Here is a 12,793-nt window from a genome sequence, read left to right as displayed (position 1 = left end):
GAAAACCTGAGTGTTAAAAGACTGATTAAAATAACGTGTATTAAAAGTAATACAAATTGCTTAACCTACAAACCATTCCTAAATGTTGCAAAACAGCATCACAGACAAACATTTAAGTATAGTCTTTGCATGATCTTAAATAAAAAGCATGAATATGAAAACTGAAAACATGATCAGCAGAGAAATTCAAGTTCACAACTGTAAACAAATACAGTCACTGAGGAGGCAAAACCAGAAACATTTTAGTCCCAAATTTGTCTACGAACACAACAAAAGTTACCCATTTACGTTATATTGTTCTGTAACATTCAAAATTTAAATTCTACAATCCCCAACTCACCATAAAGGTCTACCCAGTTTGCAGACCTTTACTACCAGCCAATTCGTTCTCCTTCACACTTAAATATCTCAGGACCTGAAATGTAAACTGTATTTCTGCTTTCAGCTGAAACAAGATAACCCCGACTAAACGACAAGCCCTCTGATAAATTCACCGCTTTTCTGACCAATAGTAATAAATTATCATCAATAACTAAATTGGTACTTCCCGCTTCATTTATTTCTAAAACCAATGTCATCATTCAACAAATAAACTACATCAATCTAATAACCTATTCAATGAAGCAGAAAACATATTGACTCCTTTGCAAGAACATGTTCCTCCTCCATAATTCAAATAAGCACATCCCATTCTTAGCAATGGTTTCAGGCTCAACTGCTCATAGACTCTTCTTGGGAAGTTTCTTGACAACTAAAATGTGGCAAGTTCTTAAGATTTCAGGCAGAAACAGATATGGAAACTTTGCCTTCTTGATAGATTATTTAACAACCTCCTGGTTTTAAAGAACAAGAAAGGATATATTGAAAAATGCCATGTAAAGCAAAGAAGGATCCTCCTCTCAATTTCAGCTCTTAGAAAGGAACTACATAGGTTTCAGAGTAAACTCTGCAGAAATAGGTGTTTTGGTACGAAACAATGCCTTGATAGTAAAGGCCTCATGAATGTGATTGGGTTCACCCTCGTGCAGAATCTCACCGACTTCCACAAGGATCGACTGTCTGCTGAACAACTGATTGCTTGTGCACAAAAACTATGTCTCGACCAATTTGAACCATTACACAGTTGTCCTTTACCAACAACTGAAATCACAATGCATAAAATGTTAAAAAAAACCCACATCAGAATTTTAAAATTATCAAAATCACAGGAAAGTACCTATACTTTTATTGGCCTTATCAATACAAATTGTCCTTAAAAAAATTACTGCATGTGTATTTTTTAGAAACAAAGTCATGTAGCTGCTACACAGAATTCTGAAATAAAACAGCGTTAAAAGGTATCAAGTCATCAGTCACCTCAAAGGGCAAAATATATTCTCCCCATTATTTTGATGGTTTAAATAATTACTGTAACTGCAAGTAAAATGTTCACATAATAAAACTCTATCATCTCGGCAGCATCGTGTTATTGCAGGATAGTAGTGTATTACTCAGAACTTACTTTGCACTTGTTTCTTGTATTTACAGCTTCTTAAACACAGAAAATGAAATCTTCACTTAAAGAGGCAATATATTGAATCTGCACCACGACACATTGCCTTGTCTTTTAAAGTAAGATTTTACAGTGATATTATTACATGGCTTTTGTAATGTTATCAGACATAATTTGCCGCTCATTATACACCAATACTTATCTAACTTGATTTACAACTGAAAGAATTAAGACTAGTACAGGTTAACCACAGACTTTTCTTTAAATTTTAACTATTTCAAAAAAAAAAAAAAAACCAAAAAAAAAAAACAAAAACCACATACAGAATTAGGCTTAATTAGCAAAAATGCTGATTTTTTGCATGTAAGAAATACAATTACTGCAGAACTATTCAATTTTTGCTCAAGTTGCAAGCTCGTTACTATAAATGTAATGCTTTTTTTTTTTTGCTTTTTTTTTTCTTTAAATACTGCTCAGTTTGAAAGCTTAGCAATGCCTGTATAATAGACGACTTCCTACAAGACCTCTTTATGTGGGTGGTTACTTATGGCCTAGAAAAATCATCATTTCTTTACAATTTCAAACCAAAACCATAACAAAACCAAACCTAGAATCCCTCCATGTCAGCATCTTACAATCCTTTTTATGTTTTCACCTGACATGAAACAGAGGTAGCATCAATAGCCTGTTTTCTTATTTTATTCCCCTATGCCTATTTTCTTAAAGGAAAACCTACATAAATGCCTCTAAAGCAAAACACCCTAAAAAAAAAAAAAAGAATAAAAGAAAAAAAAAAAAAGATCCCAAACAATCCAGGACACACAGCTGATAAGCGTAAATTACCCAGTAGCTGAAACCAGTGTCTCCGGGGTCTCACATGCCAGTTTTCTGGATCAATCCCCAAGTTTATATTTTCACAAATCTTTTTACATGCAGTTTGATTTTTAACATTTTAATGAGCAAAAAGTGCATCTATAGCAGCCAGTCACCACAGTTAAAGTGCAGGGCATGAACTGTGTCCCTTGAGGGATTCAGCCCAGCCGTGTCACCAGTGGCTTTAGGACATACACCACCTGGTTCCTTGTCCCAGGGTTCCAACTCTTTTCATAATCAAAACACTGCTGACATTATAAACCCCACATGGATTTTCTAAAATCCTTCCCAATCAATAAAGCCAGTACATAACTTATCGGAGACAACACAGAGCTCATTGATTAAGTTTGGTTTCAGTAGCAAAGTTTTCAAAATAAATGAGGCAGGAATACAGTGTTCAGCCCTTTTGTGTCACATCGCAATTTATGAAGGTGAGGCAGCCTCTAAAAGGATTTCACACACACACACACACACACACACACACACACAGAGCCTTGAAAAGCGTATGGAAAGCAAGGTTGTTAAAAACACACAATACACACTTGGCTTCTGTCCCAAATTATCTATGTATTGAGACGAAATAGTAAAGGAAGCTCAACATTGCTGAAAAAATTTGCATATTCACTTGTTAATTTAATATGCAAGTTGTATCTTAAGTCATGTCTTTTTTATTTTTATTTTTAAACCTTCCACCGTATGCTCCCACCTTCAAGACAACAACTTCAGAGCATCTTAAATATACGGGATCACTTAAGTTCTCTTATTCAAGTGAACATTGGTAACAGATTTCCCATGCTTCCCAAATTTACCATTAAATAAAACTGCACCGACAAAATGATATGCAAATTGATTATCTAATGCAAGAACAAGAGACCATTGCAAACAATCTACTCTTAGAAAGATGCATGATGCAACAGACATTCAAAGTGGAACAAGAAGCCTAAGTAAAAGTTGGAGAGAAAAGAAACTAAAATACAGGCAGAGATCTGTGAAAAATGATGAATGCTTAAGGCAAGACTCACGTATTAGCGTGAGTCAGAGAAGGGAAACAATATACCACAAACCCAACAGGTTGGGGACCTGTATTTGGCAGCCTGTTGGGAAACATGAGGAAAAACAAGGCAAAGCTGAAAAGACTACCCAGGGTACAGACAAGACCTTTAGCTGTGCATCATGGGGGGAAAAAGAAAGAAAGAAAAAAAAAAACCAAACCACCCCAAACCACCATCACCATATTTCAGAAAGTACATACATTTTTACAGGAGGACAACTCAAATATTACAAGAGAATGGAGCACTGCGAGTAAGATGAGCCTTCCATGGATGGAAGGGATGACTCAGCGATGAAAAAGACGACTGCTGTTTTATTTCCTCGACCTTAAACCAGAGGTGAAGCATAGGTGAGTTGCTGTAAGTGAAACACTAAACAGAAAGGATGGAAATACAAACAGTTTTCATCTTATCCAGCTTGAAATACCATCTGAATCCATGAAACAAACATGAAATCCATCCTCTTCACGGAAGGACACACACCAAGAGAGTTTCAAGAACACATCAACAGACTGATGAAGGAAGGAGTTGATACTGGAGAGCAAGGAGGGTTAGGAAGAGAACAAACACAGCCAGCCCCAAGGGCTCAAGGGGAGTGAGAACAGGTCGCAGGATCCCGACTTGACCAGCAAGGAACTATAGATGCTTCTACTTCTGCTCAGAAACAACATCAAATTTAAACATAGCAAAAATGTTAATACAGCATAAAAAGCGTGCCAAGACATTAACTGGAGCAAAATATTACCCAATTATTTTGATATTTGGCTTGTACATTAATCTACCTTATAGCCACAAAATTGTAAACTGCTCTTATGTTTAATTCATCTATTTGAATAACTGTAAGCTAACGATTAATTAAATCATAGAACAACAGGTTTAAGAATTCAAAACAGTTGCTAGTGCACCAAATAACCAACTTAAACCTGACAACAACTCTGTTTAAAACCCAAAGGGTGGTGATAGAAAAAGTACAGAACAATCTGGGTAGAACACCATAAATTCTGCTACCTACACAGAGCTGGTCAGAAATTCATACACATTTTCCTAGGAAAGGGAACACCTTTCTGCACAATAATAAGCACCTCAGTGACAAGTTTTGCTCACTACTTTAAACATTTTACAAAGCAAACACAATGGATGGGAAAAGGTAGTCCTGTTTTATATTCTTTAAATAAAATTTTGAATATAACAAAGCAATGCCAGCACAAAAACATTCAGCCACGAGCCTGAACACGGCTATGAGTAACAAACAGGGATCAGTAAGTCTTGCGTTTTGAAAATTTAAACTTTAATTTGTACTTACTGTTAGTGTCAGCTTGTATTATCTTACAGCAGATTTTCCTCAAGTTATTATTACAGATTATTCTCATCAATTAACAAATATCATGCAATTACATAATTAAAAATCAGGAGAAGCATTCCAATTCAAGCAGCTTATAAAAACTAATTCTCAAATTAAAAAGAAAGTGTCCTGCACACAGAGGCCAGCGTCACACAGCCACAACAGAAAGGTGAGATTTTGCAATATGACAAAGCAGAGAAAGCAAAGAGCAAGAAACTTAAAGCAGCATTTCTCTAGATTTGAAAGATTTTTCTAGTTTTTGAAAAACTGATACAACACATTCTTTTTTAAAAAAGCATTGCTCATTTAAAATATTTATGTCAAATTTCATCTTGCATTGATTTTATCACAAAATCTTTTTACGTCTTACAGCGCTACTGAACATTACTCATTTTTATAACGGTCAAAGTGTTTTAAGAATTAATTTTATTCAGTTCTTTAAAAGAATGTTCTACCCCCAAAAAACAGGAGTATAATTTTCTTGGCAGTGTTGACTTAAATTACATTAATTTAGTTTTATCTCTTACTTTTTAAAATTCTACTAGTATTCCAATACAATAGCACTGGTTCATCTATTTGCTTAGTGTTCTAAAAATCCATTTGAGCAATTGTAAAGTTTGAATTAGGGGAGGGTTTTTCTTCTACAAAAGTCGCCTCCTCCTGTATGAGGGTCTGAAGGGGCATGGTACCCAGTATGAAATAACATCATTTCACTGAAGGTAACCAATTGTTCTCAGGAAAGTGCTATTTTTTTAAAAACACACAAAAAACCCAACACATATACAAAATCCTGGTAACAGGAAGAGCACGAGATAAATAACATTTCCTAAGCATATTGAGGCCTGCGATCATTTAAATATTTTAAACGTACAAAATATGTGCACAGATGGGCAACTTTTCTACTTGCATTACTAAAAACATATTTCAAGATAAAGCTCAAAATCCCTGAATTTTTTAAACCTAATTGTGACTCTGTTTCTTAGAATTCACACCCCAAGGCCAAAGCTTTCCTGCCACCAGTCCTTCAAATCTGATTTGGACATTACACGGGAGGAGGCTCCAAGCCTCCCTGAGGTCTCACTCCTTTTACAACATACGCAAAAACAGTAGATAATGGGCCTATGCTGAATTCACTGCTCCGCACAGCTCCTCCTGGGACACAGGCCTAGCAGATGTGATAAAAACTGTGTCAGAGAAGTAGCTCTAGTTTTTGCCTTAATGACAACTTCAACCTCTCAACTATTAGAACAAAAGAACAGAAACAGCTATTACTTTTTTTCCAGTAGGAAAAAATCTGGAAGTAAAGCTGAACTAAATATTTAAGCAGTTTTTCAAGGAGATCTCCTCGATAAATGTCTTTAAAACCCTTAAATAAAGTGAAGATTTAGTTTTATTTTAAGACAAATGGATTTTGGTTACCATGCTTAAAAAAAAATAAAAAATAAAAAAATCTACAGCTACTGTAGTAAGAATAATCATTCCAGTCTTAAATCACAAAGAATTGAAAAATTATGCAAACAAGAATAAAAAAAAATCAGGTCTAATTACGTGCATAAACACTGATCAATTGGCAAAGATAAGAAGTGTCAATATCAGAAAGCTAGAATGCTAATTGAATTAAATATATTTTAAACATTTAGTGACTAAAAACGAGGAATATTTTCACTTCCAAATTGCAGGAAAAATTAGGTGAGAACTATTAGCTGTGAAAAGATAATCACACACTTCTCAGTCAACTGCACAGGTATATTGCATTGAAAACAAAGCTTTAAATATATACTTTGGTTAACATTTGTTAAATATTATAATTCTACTTAAGATGACTGGCCCTTTTAGATGTCGTCTCAAATGCTCTATTCAGCTACAACTGCATACCCACTTAATCAGCAATCATTGTTCTCTGAGGCAGGACTTTGTTGTCAAGACATGCACTGAAACCTTTAAAAAATTTCAGAACTGGCATAAGAAAAAAGTGATCTTTGTCAAACAAGGACAAATTTATGCAAATCTTTTATAAACATTCACAAACATTTATTTAGCTTTTGAAATGTTGGCCTCATTTGAGAGCATGAAAATGAGGGGGAAGTAGGAAGATGCAAAGGACAGCTTAGAGGCTGGCACACTACATAAATATTCAGAAGGAAGATTATAGGATTCATGTTAGGCTGTCTTAGGTTTCTCCAAAGTCCACATAGAATACCAAAGAACAAAACTAACGAGAAGTAGAGCAGATGTTAGACAATGCAGCAGCCCTCTTTTCCACACTCACTTGGCTATACTTCGATGCTTTCATTTTTTCTTTCAATATGGTTAGGTCATTCAAGGATTCTCCTATAGACTCTGTATTGTGGCTACAGAGCTATAAGCTGGACCTCTGTCAGCTTTCCAAAAGTTCCCAATGAAAAGGCATTATGCAAATTCTACCTCTCTTACTCTCTTTCACGAAAAAAAGCCTCCAGTATGCAGTCATTGGAGTATTGGAAGTCCCAGCCTTCATTTCTGTATGGTTGTGTTTGCCTTAGGGCCATGCTGCTTGTTTTGACAGTGGATCCCCCTAGATAGTTGGGATTAGTCGAGCTTGTTTAGATAAACTTGAAATCAAGGCCTTCTCTAGGTAGACAGCTAGATGTAGCTACTGAGTTTCCAGCTGCCTTCTTCTTTCATCCCAAAACAACTGCAGATTCACAGCAGAGATCACAGCCACAGGCTATGTCACATACATAAGTACAAAATTAAAGGCTGCTAAAAGAAGCCTTTGTAAGTCTTAGTGCTAAAATAAGGAATCTGTACTGCATAGTTTAAACAAATTATTCAAGAAGCACCAATAAAGGTCTGCAACGGATAGTTAACAAGACATGTTCACAAAAGAAATACCCTGTTTACATAAATGGGCGAGATCATGCTTTGTTAATCACTTCTGCACCAGCCCCCATACACCCTTTTTAAAAATATATGCAAGTAAATACTCTAAGCCAGTATCTGCTAGAATATCTGAAAATGAGCTCTGTTTATCAAATGCAAACTTTATGATCACAGTACCATATTATGACAGTACTATTCCAATCAGATTTTCTGTCATATTCACAATAAGATTGGGACAGATTTGGTCTTTAATATAATCAGATAACGCAAGCCACAGGAATTCATTCACACAAATATAATACATTAAAAGAGAACGGCCAGAGCTCCAAGCCTAAATTAAAAGTTAAAAATCAAATCCTGCCCACGTAACTATGTTACACCTTTATAAGTCTGCGTTGCAGTTCAGCCCCAACAGGAGATTCATTTCTCAGGGGGGTAGAAAAAACCCAAACAGTTTTGGCTTTTGAAGATTGTAATCTCTTCTAGCTGGGTGCAAATTTTCATATACAATTCTGCAGCATCCAGGCACAACAGACAGGAAATCAAATTAAAGGCAAAATTAATCGCTAGGATGTTGCAAGCAAACAACCAGCAAAAAAACCCAAAAAAACCAAAAACCAAACAAAAAACTTCGTTCAATGAATAGTAAATATTATTAAAAAATCAACTGTCCTTTGCTCAAGAAAAAGGACATGAAGAAACTTCCAATTTTGAAAACAGTTTAAATAAAGGCAACAGTGGAATTTTATGGTTAAAAAGCAAAGGTTAAGAATTTGCCACCACCAACTTCTCTGCCTTTGTGCAAAGAAGGACTTCAGTACCACTTTTGTGCCATTTCCATATTACAGAAATTCTACTCTCTCTCACTGTAAAATTAAGTCATCTCACTGACAAGATCTTTTATAAAAATTCAAAGCATTAAAAAGTGTGAAAGAATAACATTAGACTCCAATTTCTTCCTGCACTGGTTACCAAAGAGAATATTAGAGCGTATACTGAATTCAGTTAGTCACTGCGTATCATAAATTCTCTATTAGTGGCAGCCGTAGCAGGAAATAAGCTACAGACTGGGAATCCTAACCAACAAGTGAGCAAAATACGTAATTCCTGAGAAGTAATGAGAAAAAACGTTTCATCATGCTGTGGTGCTTAAAAGAAAACAGAAGAATGCTTTTAGAACTGTTACCTAAAAACTAGGACTGCTAAGCAAAATGCCATGGATATGCCTAGCACAGTCTTATCAAATACCAGAAACTGATAGAATTCGTGGATTTGCCTTCTCACAAAAGTCTTCTAATTGCTATGACCAAGATCCTCCTTATGCTGGAGAGAAGAACATGTAGCTGTAGAAGAGCTCTAAAGCTAGTCACTAATTAAGTTACTTAACAACTCCGTTACACAGGTATTAGCTACTTTTTGCAGCTGAGGAAACATAACAAGACTAAACACCTATCCCAAAGGGGGCAACAGCTGACCAGTTTTTAAAATTCAGGAGCACCCGTTTCTCAGACTTGCATTCACATCATACCGACTTGAGAACTCCCTAAAGGAGAAGGAAGGAGAAAATGATGACATGTGATGAGGACACTAGTGCCCCCAGGGAAAGAATTTTTCTAACATTAAACTTTGCAGAGATGAGATGGAGCCAGTGATCATCTTAGGTAGCTGAAGGTTATAAGAGGATACAGCTTTTCAAATTTAGCAGTATTTTCACAACTTTTAGATTTCCAAATATAGGAACGCGCTAGAGAGAATAGGGATCATAAACCTGAAAGCTATGAAAACATTCATTAGCCAGGCAAAGTGGTTTTTACTTGAAGACACCTGATATGTACAAGGTGACTGAACTTAGAAACTTAAGTTTTCCAAGTACAAAACTAAGAACTTTGGACTTCCCTGGGTCAACATGGAACAATTCCCAACTTTTCTCTATAATACACTACCAGTTCTACACTGCTGCCCAGACACACGTGAAAAATTGAGTATGTGAACATCAGTTAATGTCATCTATCAATCACCAACAAATCCTTTCTTTGAGGCTACTTTCCAATCATTCCTTTAAAAAATAAATTTTAAAAAGAGCAAAGAATAATACATGCAAAATAATTTGGGAAAGTCAATTAAGGCATCGTGCAATCCAAATGCTTTGCACTATACATTTATGAAATTATTCAAAACATATACTAAAACCAATAGATGTCTATGAGAAAATGCAGTACCGGGAAATTAAAATATGTAAAAATCTTAAAATTCCTGTTATACACATGATTATAAACTAGCTTTCTTTCATAGCGGAGGTAGTAAAGTATTAAGAAATATAAAACTTCCAGAAAATGCATTCTGCCATATTGCTGTTATAGTACCTTGGAATTCAGTACCCCTGCCATTTAGGACTCATACGGGCACTGGCATTCCTACCCACATCTGCGTTGTGTATTCGTCGGGGCACTCCGCCCTTACAGCCTAAGCTACTGAGGGCACGGGGGGTTGATAACCACGCAGATAACTATGACTGAATACTTGTTATTACTGAAGTAACAAATCACCATCTGACTTCATAGAGAAGCAACATTTTAATATAAAATTCCTCCTCCTGAAAAGAATGAACAGATTATGTGATCTTACAGTTTGTCACTTAGGGGTGTGAGGTGTGGAGCAACTAAAAGGGCATGCCTACTTTCAAGTAAGTACCACACGTAGCAAGACTCTCTATTAGGAAAACCAAAAAAAGTTTTATTTCCATCCACACCAGCCCAAACCCAAATTCTAGGAAGTCCCTTTGCTGTCAAGAGTAAGTCATGGAAATCTCCTGCCACCTTGGAAATCAACACAAAGGGACAGCAATCTTCTAGACTTCCCCTTCACACCCCCTACCTGCACCAGCACCTGGCTACAAGAACTCAAGATGATCTCTTTAAATAAAAGCACAAGCTGTTTTGGCTGGTCTGATGCTCTTTTACATGCCACAGGATGATCTGCAAATAAAAAAAATACACTTTTATTTCCCACTTGCTTTTTGTCGTTACAGCACCTTCAGTGAAGCTTTAGCTGCTTTATCACATTTTTTTAATGCATTTATACGCTGGGGTATGGGCAGACAAGTTGCAAGAGCAGGAATCCAAAGAACTGTTTTCTCCTCCACATGCTCAGGAAACTTCGAAGCATTAATGAGTACTTTAGGAGCCACAAAACAAACATTCTTCTTACTTTGTTAAAATAGTACAGCTATATTACAGAAGCAATAGAAAACACGTTAAGGGGGGGGGAGGAAGCTGCAAGACAGAGCATTAGCAATGCTCGTTTAGTAGTATGGTCTCAAAAATAGTCTTAGTCATTAGCAATTCAGATTTTTAAGCTAGATAACCAAGTCATCCCACTAAATTCTTGATTTAAAAAAGTGATCTCTAATCAACTGAGAAATTGTTTAACTACTTTATTGACTGCTGATACTTATTTTAATCATGTTTCAAAACAAGTTCTACTGTTTGCAAAGGATAGTACTTCAATTTTAATATGCCTACACTCACCATATCGTTAGGCGCTTGAATCTTTTTTATTTTTAAACAAAACAAAGATACTTTCTACATATTAAAAGTTTTCAAACAATATTTTTGAAATTGTTTATAAATTGATCTATAGCACCAGTACAGAACTGAATGGTTCAGGAGACTGAAACAACACAACTTTCTAAACTATTTTGATAGTGGCTGGCTTAACAAACCAAAGTAGAATATTACTGCATAAGCATCTCCCATTTTAAAGAAACCCATCTTTACTTGAATTGAATATTTTATAGTTTTATCAATGAATTTAAACATAAGTGATAATGATTACTCACTTTAGGCCTGATCCCACAACCTTTACTCACACGAGTAGTCCCACAGGATTTTAATATGACTACCTCAACGAATAAGGGTTGGCAGGACAGGTTTTAAATTATTCATATATTCACAGATTTTTAAGGCCAGAAGGGACCATTATGATCATCTAGCCTGACCCCTTGTATAACAAAGGCCATACGATTGTATCCAGTAGTATTTGCACTCAGCTGAATAATTTGTGGTGAAATCAAATTGTGTTTATTGAGCTTCCAATATTGATTCAAATTTTACACGAAGGAAAATGGAAATTGTTTAGAAAGCGGCTTGAACTACATTTCCTCACACTTGAACCCAATTATTCATCTACTTCTATTCAGAATTTTTCTAACTTCTGGACATTGGCTTTTGACATGGCTTTCACACACAGATTTGAGAGTCCAACACTACCTCAGGTACTCTCAGGCCAAAATCAAGTCACCTCCCAGGCTCCTTCAAAAGATTAATTGGCAGTTAATTACTGTTTGTTTTCTGCACTTTTACCACTCCTGCCCTGCACCATGATTTCTGAAAACAGGTATCCTAACTGGATAAACATTCCACTAATGTCATCAATGATGCAACAAACAGGGAAAACAGCATCTCCATCTCAGCTCCTTCATAGACAAGAACAACTGGAGTAGCTGCTTAGACTCCTAGCTTAAAGACGAAAAAAAAAAAAGAAATAGTTTTGAGTACTTTGTCACTTGGCATGCCTTAGACTTCAGGACTAACTTTTTCAGGGATACAAAGACCGACACTATTTTGCTCTGCACAAATCCACTGCAATCATTTTTGCAGCCAATCACCAAGTAGTAGTAACATAAACACATACAGTAATACAGAAATCTAGAATGCTATGATGCTATGTGAAATTCTGAGCAGAGCTGATGGAGTACTAAAGAAAGCTATTCTATTAGGCTGTTAAATACATACCGTGGCTGAATTCTCTCGTCATAGAAATACTTAACTACCATAATCCTTCGATTTACTAACTTCGAGTCTAAAATGGAACTGGGATTAACAGATGATGCCAAGGGTTCTATTAAGATGCAAATCATCTTTGCCATGTATTTCTTAAGGTTTGCAATTCTATCTAGCACAAATGCCTCATAACGCAGAGACTTAGAACAAGGATAGTACACCCTACTACATACACAAAGACATTAGATTTGAAGAGGTTCTGCATTTTTTATACTAATTAAGTAATACTAGACAAGGACATAAAAGGCACAAATAGAAATACATAAGAAAAACTGATCTCACCTACTTGCTCTAAAGAAAAGGTAATGAAAAAACAACTTGTAACATATGACAA

General features: G+C 35.8%; 1 protein-coding gene across 3 annotated transcripts in view; it reads right to left on the bottom strand.

Annotated features, from left to right (window-relative positions):
* DENND1A (DENN domain containing 1A) overlaps nucleotides 1-12,793 on the bottom strand; it is a 211,402-nt gene that overhangs the window by 158,615 nt on the left and 39,994 nt on the right. The window lies entirely within an intron of this gene.

This window comes from Egretta garzetta, unplaced genomic scaffold (assembly GCF_000687185.1).
Source record: "Egretta garzetta isolate BGI_Z169 unplaced genomic scaffold, ASM68718v1 scaffold211, whole genome shotgun sequence".
Lineage (NCBI taxonomy): Eukaryota > Metazoa > Chordata > Aves > Pelecaniformes > Ardeidae > Egretta > Egretta garzetta.
The sequence above is the reverse complement of the archived record's forward strand: the minus strand, read 5'-3'. Positions and strand labels throughout refer to the sequence as shown.